The following is a 14,939-nucleotide window of genomic DNA, read 5'->3' as shown; positions in this document are numbered from 1 at the left end:
GGGCCAAGGCAGGGCGGCAGTCAGGGCAGCAGTCGTCAGTAGCCGTCAGGAAGGAGTAACCGCGCTGAAAAAGACCTTCGGACCACTTCGACATACAGGGGTCGCTTGACGTGGCTCGCGATTCCTCCAGAATTTTCTTGCGGGGTTCCTCACGACCTTCAGGCAGAACCGGTACCGCTGAAGCCGCCCCACGTTGGGCGCCAGTTGAAGAACCAGAACCTTATGGGCCTGGCGGCGCAGGGTACGCCTGAAATCTCCTTGGATTCACCTGCCTCAACTAACAGAGACACGGGACACTCTGTCAGGCGTAAAAGATCAGATTTTATTAGCTGCAGCTAGTACAGTTGTCCAAGAAGTACACAAGGTATGTTCTCAGGAGACTGCCACTTTACTTTGTGGCGCACAATCTTATATACCGTATAAAAACCATTTATTAACTACATACACTCCCAGAACACATAGAAAGGAGCCAGTAAGAATAATGTAAAGATAGAACAGAGCCAATAGAAATGTCGGAAAACAAGACAGCACCAATAGAAGGAATTGGAAAACAAAGTATCAAGTGACTTAAGGTTGCCTCCCCTCCAGCTGTGTTTGTCACCCCTCCCTTGAACTAATTCATTAACCGATCCACAACGAAGTTGCATGTGGTGCGATAAGTTTGTGTGCGTTTGGAGGACAGTTGTGAAATGAGAGAATACTAGCAAAGGACAGCGAAGGCCAGACGATAAGATAAGATCGGCGGAGAATAGTGTGAGCCTACAGATAGTTGAAACAAGGATTAGAAAACCAAACAGGGATTAGTGTACTCGGTCAGACCTTAATACCAGCCTTGTAAAGATAGAGGCAGAAGGCTGTTTTGAACACCATGTTGCAGAATAAGCAGAAAAGGCAGAATGGACTTCGTTCGCTGTGCTGCCTGAGTGAAGGCAACATAAAATGGCGGCGGGCCACAAAATGGCGGGTCGATACGATCGTATTAAAAATCGAATTTCCTCAGCGCAGCGCTGAACATTGAGCAAAAACTGCATTGTAGCTATCGCCCAGAAGCCTCAGGACTGGTGGAACAAATGAATGGTACACTGAAATCGAGAATGGCGAAAATATGTGCATCGACAAATTTGAAATGGCCTGACGCATTGCCTTTGGTGTTAATGTCAATGAGAAACACCCCTGACAGAAAGACTGGATTGACCCCGCACGAAATTCTCATGGGCAGGGCCATGAGACTTCCTGCAGTTCCCGCAAACGCGCTTTTGAATATTACAGATGATATGGTGTTAGACTACTGCAAAGGTCTTGCTGACGTGGTTCGCTCTTTCTCTCACCAGGTGGAAGCAACCACCTTGCCACCGATCCAAGGTCCAGGACACACACTGAAAGCAGGTGACTGGGTCGTGATAAAGAAGCACGTGAGGAAGTCGTGTCTGGAACCCCGTTGGAAAGGCTCTTTCCAAGTGATCCTGACGACCACTACCGCTGTGAAGTGTGCGGGAGTTCCCAACTGGATTCACGCCAGTCATACAAAGAAAGTGTTGTGTCCCACAGATGAGGAAGTTGAAGCGCTGAAACTGCCAGTACCTGATAACAAAGTGCCGAGCGCTGAGACAGAGCAAAACAGAACTAGAAGCGAACAGGCAGAAATAGAGGAGAGAGAAATATTCTCTGAGGACGAAACAACAGATTCACTTGGGGAAGACCAAGGAGAAACTTCAGACAGCGACGAAGCAGCTGAAGGTAACAAAGAGCCTGAAGCAGCTGAGAGTGACAAAGAGCCTGAAGAAAGTAACGGTGACAAAGGGCTCGAAAGAGGTGAAGAAGCAGGAGAGCCTGATCAGAGGAGGGCTTTCCCAGAAGCAGACGGTACAGAAAAAGAAAAGGAAAACCTGATTGACTCCCCAGAAGGAGGGGACAAGGCAGAACAGAACAAAACTGTTCAAACTTCTTCAGAAGAGATCGCAGGTCCATCAAGTGGACACAGTGCAAAGAGAAGACAAAGTATATCACCAGTAAAACTAAGAACTAGAGAAAAGTTGAACGACAGTGAAGGGCTAAGAGTGAAAGAGAAAAGAAAGGAAGTGTCTGTCGTGGTACCAACCTCAAGTGAAGAAAAAGACTTGGCCAAAGAGGAAAGTACCAGTGAGGCAGAATCAAAGAGAGATGCAAAATTGAAAAGGAAAAGGATACCAAACAGGAGATATTCTGGTCCAGAATGGGCATATGTAGTCAATGACGATTGGACTGACGAATTTGTATCTCTTAGCCTCGAGAACGAAGAAGAAGAGATACCAATAGAAAAGAAAAGTTTTATGGACACTATTGACTGAAAAAAAAAAAAAAAAAAAACTGATAAATGACATTGCTTGCTATAATCTAACGTGATACAACCAGCTGAGACATTGCTAAACCGGATGAGACATTTGCTAACTTGATAAGACTTTGATAACCTTATTGACTCTTAAACCCGATCTGAGACAACGTTGCTAACTGAAAAAAAAAAAAACAAAAAAAAAAAAAGGAGACTGAGTTATTGAAAGACTGAGTTATTGCCGAATTGAGACAAATGCTGCTAACCGATAAGTGACTGAGCTCCTGAAGAAAACTGTGTGAACATTGCGCTCGTTCAGCTTTGTAACTAATTGCTAAATCGTTTTTTTTTATAGGTGCTTCTAGCTCTCTGATTCTATACAGATCATGACTAGGTACGCTACACAAAACAGTAGAATGAAATATTGTAAATATGCGTGTATAGGCTTGATAACTGCATGTGTACTAATAATAATGGCAATAGTGTTTGCAACGCGTGGAAAGGGTGAGAATGAGAAAATTGATGCTTCTACTTCTGCTCCTGTTACTGTCACTGAACTAACCGCATTGAAAAGACTAGAATTAGATGAGAGACACTTGCATGATAAGAAGGAACTTTCGTATAATGTTTTCTATCGCCTACTAACAGAATATGTTGAGACTATGGATGCGAAAGATTGTTATGTGTGTACACAGATACCGACATCGGTAACAGAAGGGGTGACTTATCACCACATGCCTCTTACATATGGGATTACATGTAGTATAGTAACTTCTAGATTTTATGGTCAAACTAACATACAGTATTTTTATTCAAATTATGATGTTACCTTTGCATATGTTCCTATAATAACGCAACTAAGCCAGATTGCTAAAGATTGGGATGCTAAAATAATGAGGGAATTTTTCGAGCCAATGCAACCTTTTGAAACAGCTCACGCTCATAGGGAAAACCTTACCTGCTCGCTCTCTGCAGTAGAAATAAGCTTTTTAGATCGCACAGATGATAGAAGGGCACAAATGAATGCGAAATTAGAAAAAGAGCTAAGTAAGAGGACTTCAGTAGATAATTATGCTTTTGCCGCAATAAAAACACAAGGAAAAATAGCTTTAGACGCTTGGCATGTAGGGAAATTTTGTATATATCGTGGTGAGTCTTATTATGATAACATTTTCGTGGGAGCGAGTGAATGTAAACATACGTTTATCTTTAAGGCCAAATGGACATTCATGTTGAACGGACTTGACCCTGTCATACCAGGTGTATATTACATTTGTGGGCATAATGCCTATTATCGTCTTCCAAAAGGATGGTGGGGGAGATGTTATTTGGGTATAGTGTTCCCAAAGGTTTATCAACTGGATGACCTATCGATGATTCCAAAGACATCTGGATCCCATCGTATCCAGAAAAGAGAGACCGCAGCTGCTGTGGTAGGAGATATATTTGGAGCCATGATTCCTTCATTGGGAGTCGTGTTGAATTCCATCAAAATAAGAAAGTTGTCTACTATAGTGGATAACATGTTGACAAAGTTTTCAGGTGCTATAATACTGATGGATGCTGAACTTGCAGCAGAAAGAGCTATGACTCTTCAAAACAGGCTTGCCCTAGACATTCTTTTAGCAAAGGATGGCGGCGTTTGCAAAATGCTTGGTGCACGTCACTGTTGCACGTATATACCAGACAACAGTGTGAAGATTAAAACAATGCTTGCAAATCTAACAAAAGAGAGTGCAGACTTGAAGGAATTGAAAGAACCAGGAGTTTGGGAGAAGGTTGGAAAGGGAATTGCCTCAGTGGGAAATTGGCTTGGTAGCATTTGGAATGGAATATTACTAAAAATAATACAGGGAATACTAATAGTACTAATTTGCATCTTTGGGATTTGGGGAATAAAAAGGGGAATACTAATGATCATGGCAAGAATTAAGAGAAGGAACGAAGAGAAAATGATGAAAAGAATGGCAGAAGAATACAAGGCAAGAACAAGGGGAACTAAAAGGCAAAGAGAACTGACAGAATTTTAATGGAATAAAATTTGTGGGAATAGTTTGGTGTGATGACAAGTAGTCATCAGAGGAGGGATTGATGACGCAGAAATGAAGGTTTTTCATTTATTAGCGCATAAACGTAGTGCTGCAATAATCAAGTGTGACTTTAACCGAACTAATAAAGATTGTACGGGGACAAATGTGCCCTCAGAGTAGTTCGCCAACATTTATAAGCGTGCTTTATATAACGTGATGTATTAGAATTGTACTAATCTGACATAACCGTAAACGTGTGCCATGATTTGCTTGTTTGGAATGTTTTAACTTAGCATAACTTTAGTGGAGGCTTCGGCCTAGTTGCCTTGTCTCACGGTTTAGATGCTTGTGTTTTTCCAATGTGCTAATAAACGTGTATTCTTGCTTGAAGCTGTACTTTTCCAGTGAGATCGGTTCACATGCTTATCTTTAAGGTTTCGTGCCAGCCTGGCATCTTCTTCTTTGCTCCAAGGTCAATCTGCAGGTGCAGACAATGGACGCTCTGAAAGTGAGTTAATTGGTAAAATATGTTGCAACTTACGTTCCCGACTCCAAGGATAATGTATGCCTAGGTAGAAGCTTGTGAACTGTTGTTTTTGATTGGACAATTTGAAGCCAACCTATGAACCCTCCAATGGAAGACCCTACTGGATTTGAACTGTTGTTTATTTAAACCCGGTGCACAAGAAGAAAGCAGCCATTACAGCCATTTTGCTATAGACATTGGGCGTTACCAGCCATTTTGACATTCGCCATTGTCCATTACCCGCCATTTGCAGGACATTGCAGCCATTATGGCCCATCTTGCCGACCTCGTCATTTTGCCATCTTCTAGAGACTTTAAGTAATTCTCGCCCTAGAGACTTTAACTTTGATTTGCCCCTTTGCATGAAGTAGTAGTTTTGTCCTTTTATCTTGCCGCTGTGAGGCAACTGAGGTGGCTTCAGGATTACGCTGCCACAGTATTATGTGCTCGCACATTTAAATGCGACAGCCGCGTATTTCACAGTAGAGCTTTGGGCACCGGCAAGTTTTTATTTACAAATTGAGCACTGCTGCAACTGATTTAAAACAGAACTGTACAAAAGTTAAGCTACATGACAACATAAAGAAAGTAGAGTCCTTTTACAATCTGTAAAATTCTTACAACGTATCCTGGAGCAGCGTGGGTCAAGCATATTTCATGGCCTCCCGTCATGAGAGGGTGCATGAAAGGACGCACTGAACAGCACAGAGAAATTAATTGCCATATTGCACCTCCCACGTTTGGCTCGCGCTTGCAGATATGGCTCTTGCTATTCTAGGCAATGGTCCAATCAGTATTTATATCAGTAGCCAGCCCACATTGTAACAGGACAGCGCTGGTCAAATCACAGGGTTTTTCCTCAAAGATCCACCTAACACGCTGGGTTGAACAACACGTGTTTGCTTTAACAGAAAAAACGTGATATATTAAGTCAGTAATAATGGCCCTGTTATCCTGGAAAAGGAACACAAAAATTCAATGTAAAACAAATTATAATTACAGTTATTTTCAGAGAGGACAAACGACCCATGGTATTCTCAGATCACTGCAATGCCTAACAGAACCTATACTGTATTTTCTGCACACGCAAGGAAACACATTTAAAAACATATATCAAAAATATACTGAACATAGAACAAAATGCCTGAAGTACAATATAACATGTCATACTCCTATATACAGTAGGGTATCAGTAATTCATAATTACAAAACATCAGTGTATGATTGCAGCCTTCAAGGTTCAATGTGTGACATCTACAGTCTCTCTATCTGCACTTTCAGGCATCACTAGTTTTTTTGAATTGATGTCATATGCAAAATAGTTGCACTATTCTGTGTACACCTCTCCCTATTTGCACTCACTTGTTTACTCTCCCACCCATTCACCCACTGGCTTTCTCATTCATTCACTCCTCTACTCATTCAGTTTCAACATTTTATAATACCAGCTACCATTTGCAGAGATAAAGCTGATGTTTCTGTCCTTTGAGGCAAAGAACAGCACACACAACTTTCACATTTTAGGACACATAAACTACAAAAGACAAAGGGGGTGATTCCAAGCTTTGCGGCGGCGGGAGCCGCCCGCCAAGCGGGAACCGCCAGAAGACCGTACCGCGGTCAAAAGACCGCAGCGGTCATTCTGGGTTTCCCACTGGGCTGGCGGGCGACCGCCAAAAGGCCGCCCGCCAGCCCAGCGGGAAACACCCTTCCACGAGGAAGCCGGCTAAGCAGACACTGAAATTCTAAGTGGGGCCCTCTTACGGGGGCCCCTGCAGTGCCCATGCCATTGGCATGGGCACTGCAGGGGCCCCCAGGGGCCCCACGACACCCCATACCGCCATCCTGTTCCTGGCGGCCGAAACCGCCAGGAACAGGATGGCGGTATGGGGGTCGGAATCCCCATGGCGGCGCAGCGCCGCCATGGAGGATTCCCCTGGGCAGCGGTAAGCCGGCGGTACACCGCCGACTTTCCGTTTCTGGCCGCGGCTGTACCGCCGCGGTCAGAATGCCCAAAGGAGCACCGCCAGCCTGTTGGCGGTGCTCCCGCGGACCATGGCCCTGGCGGTTTTTACCGCCAGGGTCAGAATGACCGCCAAAGTCAAGCTTTGTGGGTGACTGCTGGAAAACGGTGGGCACGTTTATACATACAATTTTACCTAGTAATTTGTATGCCTGGGTTGAAAAGTACAAGTTTCTGAATTATAATCCAGTTTATACTGACATACATCTTGACCTTGAAAATGCTATTCTTGAAGTTACCTGTTTTAGTTTGTGGTGATGTGCAGCAGTTCCAATTGCCCTACTGTACACTGATAGCAAGGCAACACATCACATTGCCTGTAAGAAATTGGAATATTAGCTGAAGAGGGTGACAATCCACTTCAAATAATAATCACAATCCTTGTCAGGGTGAATGTTAGAAATTGGGTCTCTAGTTGGAAGAGGTGTGCACCCTGTCCAAGAATGGTCCACAATCCTAGTCAGGGTAAGTCACTTATACTACCTAAATTAACCTGTGCTCACCCTCTGGTCACTTGGAACAGAGCAGTCAGGCTTCATTTAAGAGGAAATGTGTAAAGTATTTCAAATATTTAAACATTTAAAATACAATAACTCAATGAAAACACCACAAATAAACTCCATACATGTTTAGTAAAATAGAGATTATTTATCTGAGTAAAACAAGACCAAAACAACAAAACTCCAATCAGTAGAAGTTGAGATATGAATGTTTAAAAATTAAAGGTATAATGCATAGAAGTCACTAGCAGTCAAAAGGTTATTTGAGGTCGGATGGAGGGTAGGCCCGCTACTGAACCCATGCAGGATCCGTTGACACAGTACCTTTAATGGACCAAAGCTTCAACATCGAGGGCTCGATGAGGGAGTATTTCCCCCGCAGTTGGGTCACTGTGTCATCATCGGACTCCACTGAAATGAATGTGATGCGTCGTCGAGCTGTGCAGTATTGTCGTTGGGCTGCACCGGCTATGAATCCGCAGTCATCGAACAGCCTCTGTGTCGGTGTCGAAGGAGCAATGCAGCTGAATTTTTCACACACTCAAGGTGATGCATTGGTTTTTGCAGAAATCAGCTGCAGATTCCACTTCTGGAGAGGGGCACCTCAGGCAAGGGTAGGACTCCAGATGGCAGAGTCCAGCAGCACCAGGAGAGTTGCAAGTAGTCTTTGAAGTCTCTGAGACTGCAAAAAAACAGAGGGAAAGCTAGCAAGCACTTGGAGACATTCTGGTTCAGTAAGATGGATCCAGTTTTTGCCCTCAGCAGGGCAGAGATCTGCAGGCAGCAGGACAGCTCAGCAATACAAAGAAGCATTTCCTTGGACTGGTCAGTCCAAGCAGAGAGCCAATCATTACAGCACAGCAGTCTGTACTCCAGCAGAGTTCTTCCCAAGTCCAGTAGTGATCTGATTTCAGGGAGTCAGAGCCCCAGTACTTATTCCAAAAAGTGCCTTTGAAGTGGGGGTGACTTCACAACAGTTCCTTGAAGTGCACAGGTCCCCCTTTTATCCAGCCCTGGCTCCAGACTTTCAGTTGGGGTAATCAGCCCTTTGAAGTGTAAGTGTGAGCCCTTCCCATCCTCCCTGCCCAGGAAGACCCATCAATATGCAGATGAATGCAGATGCAGTTGAGTGTTCTCTGTTGTAGCTGTCTGGAGGGGATACAAAAATATAGCTGTCACCCAAACCAGATGTGTACTGGAAACAGGTTGTCGGGCACACAGAGCAGTGAGAGCAGAGGGATGCCCACTAAATCCAACTTCACCAGTAAAGAGGACTTATAATTACCATTCCAATGATATGAAACTTGATGCAGCTGCTCCTTTCTGATCAGGAATTACATCGTAAAAGTATATTAAGGAATTCTCAATGCTGACCTATGACAGGAGTAGGCCTCACAATAGTGAAAAACAACTTTTAGAGTTTTTCACTACCAAGACATGTAAAACCTAAAAGTACATGTCCTGCCTTTTAGTGACATGGCACCCTGCCCAAACAGCTCGACAGGGGAAAGCACCAAAACAGTGCCGTAGATAGTGGGAGGAAATCCCACATCAGCATAGACATAAAGCACACCCAAAGCAGATCCAATGGTCCCAAAATTAGTAAATGACCATTCAGTAAGTCCAGTTCATATGCAGTAGTGTTTATTCCATAAAAGAAAGACAGCCTACAAGTATTTCATCTTTGATGACTTTTTCAAGGCTGCACAAATACAACATAGTACAACATATAAGGACAAAAAAAGTATTCAAAAAACCTTACTAGGTATACCCATACAACTTAAAGCTAGGCAACAGTGATCAATGAGTTGCACATCTATCTTAGTTTCAATAGACTTATAGCAATGGTGCTCAACACACTACAACACATCTGCTGCCAAAATGTGTAGGTTTCAAGCAGGGAAAATCTCTGCCAACACTACTGTATGCAAAAAGTAGAGGAGCACTCGTGACCAATGTATTACATAGTTAGTGCATTGTGGTCCGGGAACATATGATAATAGCACAAGTAGTGATGCCTAGTATATTCACTAACAATAACAGTATAAAGAATCAAACAGTTGTGCTAGAGAGTAATTCTTTACTAAACATCCAAAAAAGCAGAACAAATCCACATAATTTTTTGAAGCAAACAAACAACAGCGCAAATGTGTTGATGATCTTGGTTGCATGAAGAGTTCAGCCGACACGTGTTTCGTCCCTACCTAGGGACTTCTTCAAGGCTCCACACTAACCATGTAGTGTCTCTGAATTTTTTTTATGAGTACAGAGTCTCAACCAAGAATCCATACAGTATCAATCCAATACAACACCAAAACAGCTTAGCTCATGGGGTGCCCTCCGCACACGTACTAACACCTTAATGCAGGGTATAAGTTGAAGTCAACTAGACAGTTTTACATTCTCTTGTGATGCTGCCTAGTCGACTTCATGTTATACCCTGATTACGCTTGGTGCCTAACAGCATTTTGCATATAGGTAATTACTCATATGGCACCTTTTTGACCTCTTTGTCTACTTATTCTGTCTTGATCATGATGGGTAAACTCTTTTTGACTTCTATATATTTTTCTGCACCATACTCTGTATGTTGATATAGTTTTGGGTCCCTTGGAACTTTCATTCTTATTAGTGGCGCTTGCTGGTCTTTGCACACCAATTACACACTTTTGGGTACTGGTAAGGTTTTTTAATACATTTTTGTTCATATATGTTGTACTATGTGGTATTTTACAGCCATGAAAAAGCCATCAAAGATAAAACACATGTTGGCTGCCTGTCATTTATGGAATAAACACTATTGAATATGAGTATGAACTAGGCTTACTGGATAGTCATTTACTAATTTTGGGATTATTGGATCTGTTCTGGGTGTGCTTTATGTGGATACATGAACCAGGTTCATCCTGGTGGAAAGATTCCATCGGATAATTATGGAGAAAAGTGGTCATTGATGAGTCATCGGTGGGGAAAGCTGCAAGGTGGATCTGAAGCGGGGTCCCGGTGTGGTCATCAATGAAGGCGGGAAAACTCTGAGAGGGTAAAATCCAAAGTATGTGCCCAGAAAGGCCTTGACATTGATCTGATGCTTCTCAGCATCAAGCCCAGTGAAACCCTCTATGTTTAGCTTTTCTGGAGGTGGGATCTCCTTAAGCAGGGTAAGCCAGCAAGTAGAGGTCAACTGATGATTTGATGTCTATTTATGAGTCTTGCTTATTGTAATAAAGGAGGTTTTGGGAGAGGTTCGCTCCTCTCCTCACCTGAGTCTGTCACCAGGTGCAAAGTGACTTCAGACCTCTCAGAATGGGGTTTGAGGTGGTTCATATGCAAGAGGACCCTTAAGGGGTTCCTGGATGTCTTGTGACCCACCAGGTAGATGACCTCCCCATTCCATTCAAAACCTCAAAGGGCCTGCACCCAGGGCTGTAGCCAGGAGGGGGAGGGGCCGAGGAGGACCCGGCCAGCCTATTGTTTTTGTTTGGCCCCCCACAATGACAGCCATGAGTCTTGTAGTCTAGTTTTCTGACCCTGTGACTTGCTCTCTATGGTAGTGTGACTATATCTTCAGGATATAAATTGCCTTGGCTAATGGGCCAGTAGTCTGGTGAATTTATGTAATCAAGAAAACCCGTTCAGTATTTGTTAAACTAATAATTTTACAAAGGCCATGGCAAGTGCGCTGGGCCTGCGCATATTCTGTCATAACTGATCTTGGACAGCAAGGCCAGGGTCCAGATCAATAATAGAGCAAATCTTACTATCCCGCTGCATGGGCCTGTCCATGATGTACGTGAGTGATTGCACTCAAGATCAACGTAAGACTTACCTCAACAACATTGAAAAAGACAGACCTTCATAAATGACACTTACGAACAGAGACTGCCAAATACCCAGGCCTAGCAGTCCAATCCTGCGCTACCTGTCCTCCTGACCTCCAGTTTCACTCATGCTGCTTAGCTACTAGTCTGCCACAGAGTCTTATCATGCATCTGAACACGAAACCACCAAGGTGATCAGACTGTCATCATGAGCATCAACTCGCCAAAATGCCAGGGGTAGCAGAAGTGGCATCACATGTCTTCCTTTTACCCAATGGCACCACAGGAAGTGATAATATTTGATCTGATGCTGAAACCTCCCTGAAGGTGATGTCACATGACCTTAATCCTGCTAATATCTCAATAACTGACAATATTGAAGTTAAGAGACTCTTAAGGACACTATTATACAAGTTACTAACATAGATAAATGTCCATTGTATATGCCACCTATACATTAAATAAATAGGGCACTGACATGATGGGCATTGCACATTTTTATTTTTTTATTGCACAAAAATGTTGTGTTTTGATGGAAAAGGAAATTAGAATGCAATTACAACTCAAAATAACTCAAAATAACACTGGGAATCCAAATTATTTATAAACCAAACTCAATATTTAATAGTTTCCCTATTATATAACTAGGCTCAGGCGTAATTTTAAATACACCTGTGTAATTGGAGTAATTTCGGTAATTCTCCATTAATCTTTGATTTGGAATTACTGATAATAATGCAATTACGACTGCTCACGTAATTAAGAGTAATTTGGGGGAAAACAATCCTACTGCAAGAGCACATTCAGAGAACACAGAGAGGGTACGTTTTAGACTAAGAAAATAGCACCAGAGGACAGGAGGAAGTTGGGGGAAAATTCTAGCCTAACAGCACATTTAGCTCTATTTCTTAGTGCAAAATGCCTTACTGACCCATTTTGGGGGTGATAAGAAAATAGTGCAAAATGTCAGAGGTAAGTTGGGTGAAAATCCTACACCAAGAGCACATTTAGCAAATGTATGAAGCTGCTTGCACATGCTCTTCGTGTTCTGCTTCATTTAGCACTATTTTGTAGCATAAAATGCATTCTCACGTCCATATGGGACACGAGGAGGCATATAGTACTAAATGCAGAATGACTCTTCTGCGTAATTATGCATAATCGCACAGAAATTTTAGGTAATTCTGCGTGATTACGCTACACTAAATTACACGAGTTACGCCCACCCCTACCAATAACTTAAGCATGAAATGTGTTGGAAAAAACAGAAACATGCACAAAAAGATTAAAAAAATATGTAAGGGTTTGTCCACCTGTATTTCTTTATATGGAACAATTAGAATGTTATTGACATAAAGTGTCCCTTAGCTCTGGTAATGCATTGTAATTAGCATCACTTGTAAGGCAAAAACACTCACCAGCACACAAGTGAGGTTTTTTTTCTGTGTACTCACATGTATTTTTTAAATTTATTTTTTAAACAGTTTTCATCAGAGTATACATTCAATGCTGTATACTTTTATGTTTAACCAAGATAATTCCCACAAAGTAATGAGTGCACATCAAGGAACCGTTTGCCTTCTGTTCTTAGCATTGCAAGAGGCCGGGTGGGTCGCAAAAACAATGACAGAGGTCGCAAAGAACAAGCCAGAGGTCGCAGCTTCAACCCCCGGCGACCCCTAAATGACATCCATGATTGTGAGCGCCTACTTTTGTAGGTGTGCTGCTGCTCTACTTGTGTGGATGTGCTTCAGTTAATATAGTTGAAAGGATTTGCTGCATCCAGAGCTGGCCTTTGGTCAGGGGGTGCTCTGGGCGAAACCAAACTTAGCACTCCCTCCCACTAGCCCTCTTTAATTGAATACCAAGGAACACATATACAGCACCTAGAAATGGCAGAAGTGCAATATGAAATTCAGCGTAAAACACTGTATTAGCATCATGGTGTTATTTGTGTGACTGAGCACTGCTGACTCTGCGTACGTGTGGTTAACATGTAGAAATGTTGCTGCATTTGCAGATATAGGGCCTGATTTAGAGTTTGGCATGAGGGATATCCCGGCCATAGTATTAAGATTCCGATATTTCCAATGGCAATCATAATATGGCAGATGCGATATCCGTCACATTTGTGATGGAGTAACCCATCCGCCAGACGCTAAATCAGACCCATTGTGTTGTGCAAATATACAAGAAATTGCTTTTATACACATAGGCCCTCATTCTAACTCTGGCGGGCGGCGGTTGCCGCCCGCCAGGCGGGAAGCGCCATTTGGCCACCACGCGGCCAAAATACCGCTTCCCGCATTCTGACATTCCCGCTGGGCCGGCGGGCGCTAAGCAAGTTAGCGCCCGCCGGCCCAGCGGGAATGAGGGCCGCAACACAGGAGCCGGCTCCGAATGGAGCCGGCGGTGTTGCGGCGGTGCGACGGGTGCAGTTGCACCCGTCGCGCTTTTCACTGTCTGCTAAGCAGACAGTGAAAAGCCGCCCTGGGCCCTGTTAGGGGACCCCTGCACTGCCCATGCCAGTGGCATGGGCAGTGAAGGGGCCACCAGGGGCCCCAGGACACCCGTTCCCGCCAGCCTCTTCCTGGCGTTGAAAACCGCCAGAAACAGGCTGGCGGGAAGGGGGTCAGAATCCCCAAGGCAGCGCTGCTTGCAGCGCTGCCCTGGCGGATTCGCCCAGCCGGGGGTAAACCGGCGGGAAACCGCCGGCCCCGGTTTTCTGACCTCGGCTTTACCGCTGCGGTCAGAATGGGCTAGGAAGCATCGCCAGCCTGTTGGCGGTGCTTCCGTCATTCGCGGCCCTGGCGGTCTTTGACCGCCAGGGTCGGAATGACCCCCATAGTGTAATTCTGCACTTATACAAGAGGTCCGTCCCCATCATCACCAATAGTAACACATTGGTGTGAGGAAGTCGCTGGATCGAGGCTGGCAGAGAATGTTGCATTGTGTAGGGAGGAGTGCAGAGGCTTACGTAAAACACCCATATCCTTAGTTTGGGATGTGTTATTTCAATGTTCACACGTCGCTTCTATTTATGAGTGATGATTTGCTCTCTCTCCTTCTTCTTCGATACTACCCCACACATAACTGATAAGTTGTCTAGCTGTGCAAGCTTAGACCCGCCCAATTATTATCCTTTGAAATGTTGATAAGTATGAACCTTGTTGACTGTAGCTGACATATGAGGATTTTTGTATAGTGCCAGGGGTATGGCCCTAATTGTTACCCCTTTAAATTGGTGACTCAGATTAGTTGTAGGGATGTTGGGAGGGAGGAGTTGGGTGGAAGAGGAGGGTTGTTTGTTAATGGCCCCTTCTTTCACCCACATGTGGCCACACCTGTATTCTGTAAACTGATTTCCTCCTGCATCGCCTCAATGTTGAATGATGACAAATATTTTCTAAAACACAATAAAGTTTGTGAGAAAAAAAGTACAAGAGGCCCTTGGTGCATAGTGAATCTGTAATTTTTCAAGTGATTATTGGTCATGGATGTCATAAAATTTGTATTACAGTTAAAAAGGTGCGTAATCTTAGGGTGGCGTGTGCCGCAGTAAACGGATGGTGCTGCACATGAATGCAATGCTGCATCATGTGTGAGCTTTGTATTGTACATGTGCAACGCTGCGAAATGTTTTGTCTCAGGATAAAATTGAAATGCAAAGAACAGCACCCATACAAAATGCACACTTAAAATTAAAGATGTGTTAGCAGGTTAAATATTCATCT

Source organism: Pleurodeles waltl, chromosome 2_1 (assembly GCF_031143425.1).
Source record: "Pleurodeles waltl isolate 20211129_DDA chromosome 2_1, aPleWal1.hap1.20221129, whole genome shotgun sequence".
In the NCBI taxonomy this organism is placed as follows: Eukaryota; Metazoa; Chordata; class Amphibia; order Caudata; family Salamandridae; genus Pleurodeles; species Pleurodeles waltl.
This window is presented reverse-complemented; position numbering follows the sequence as displayed.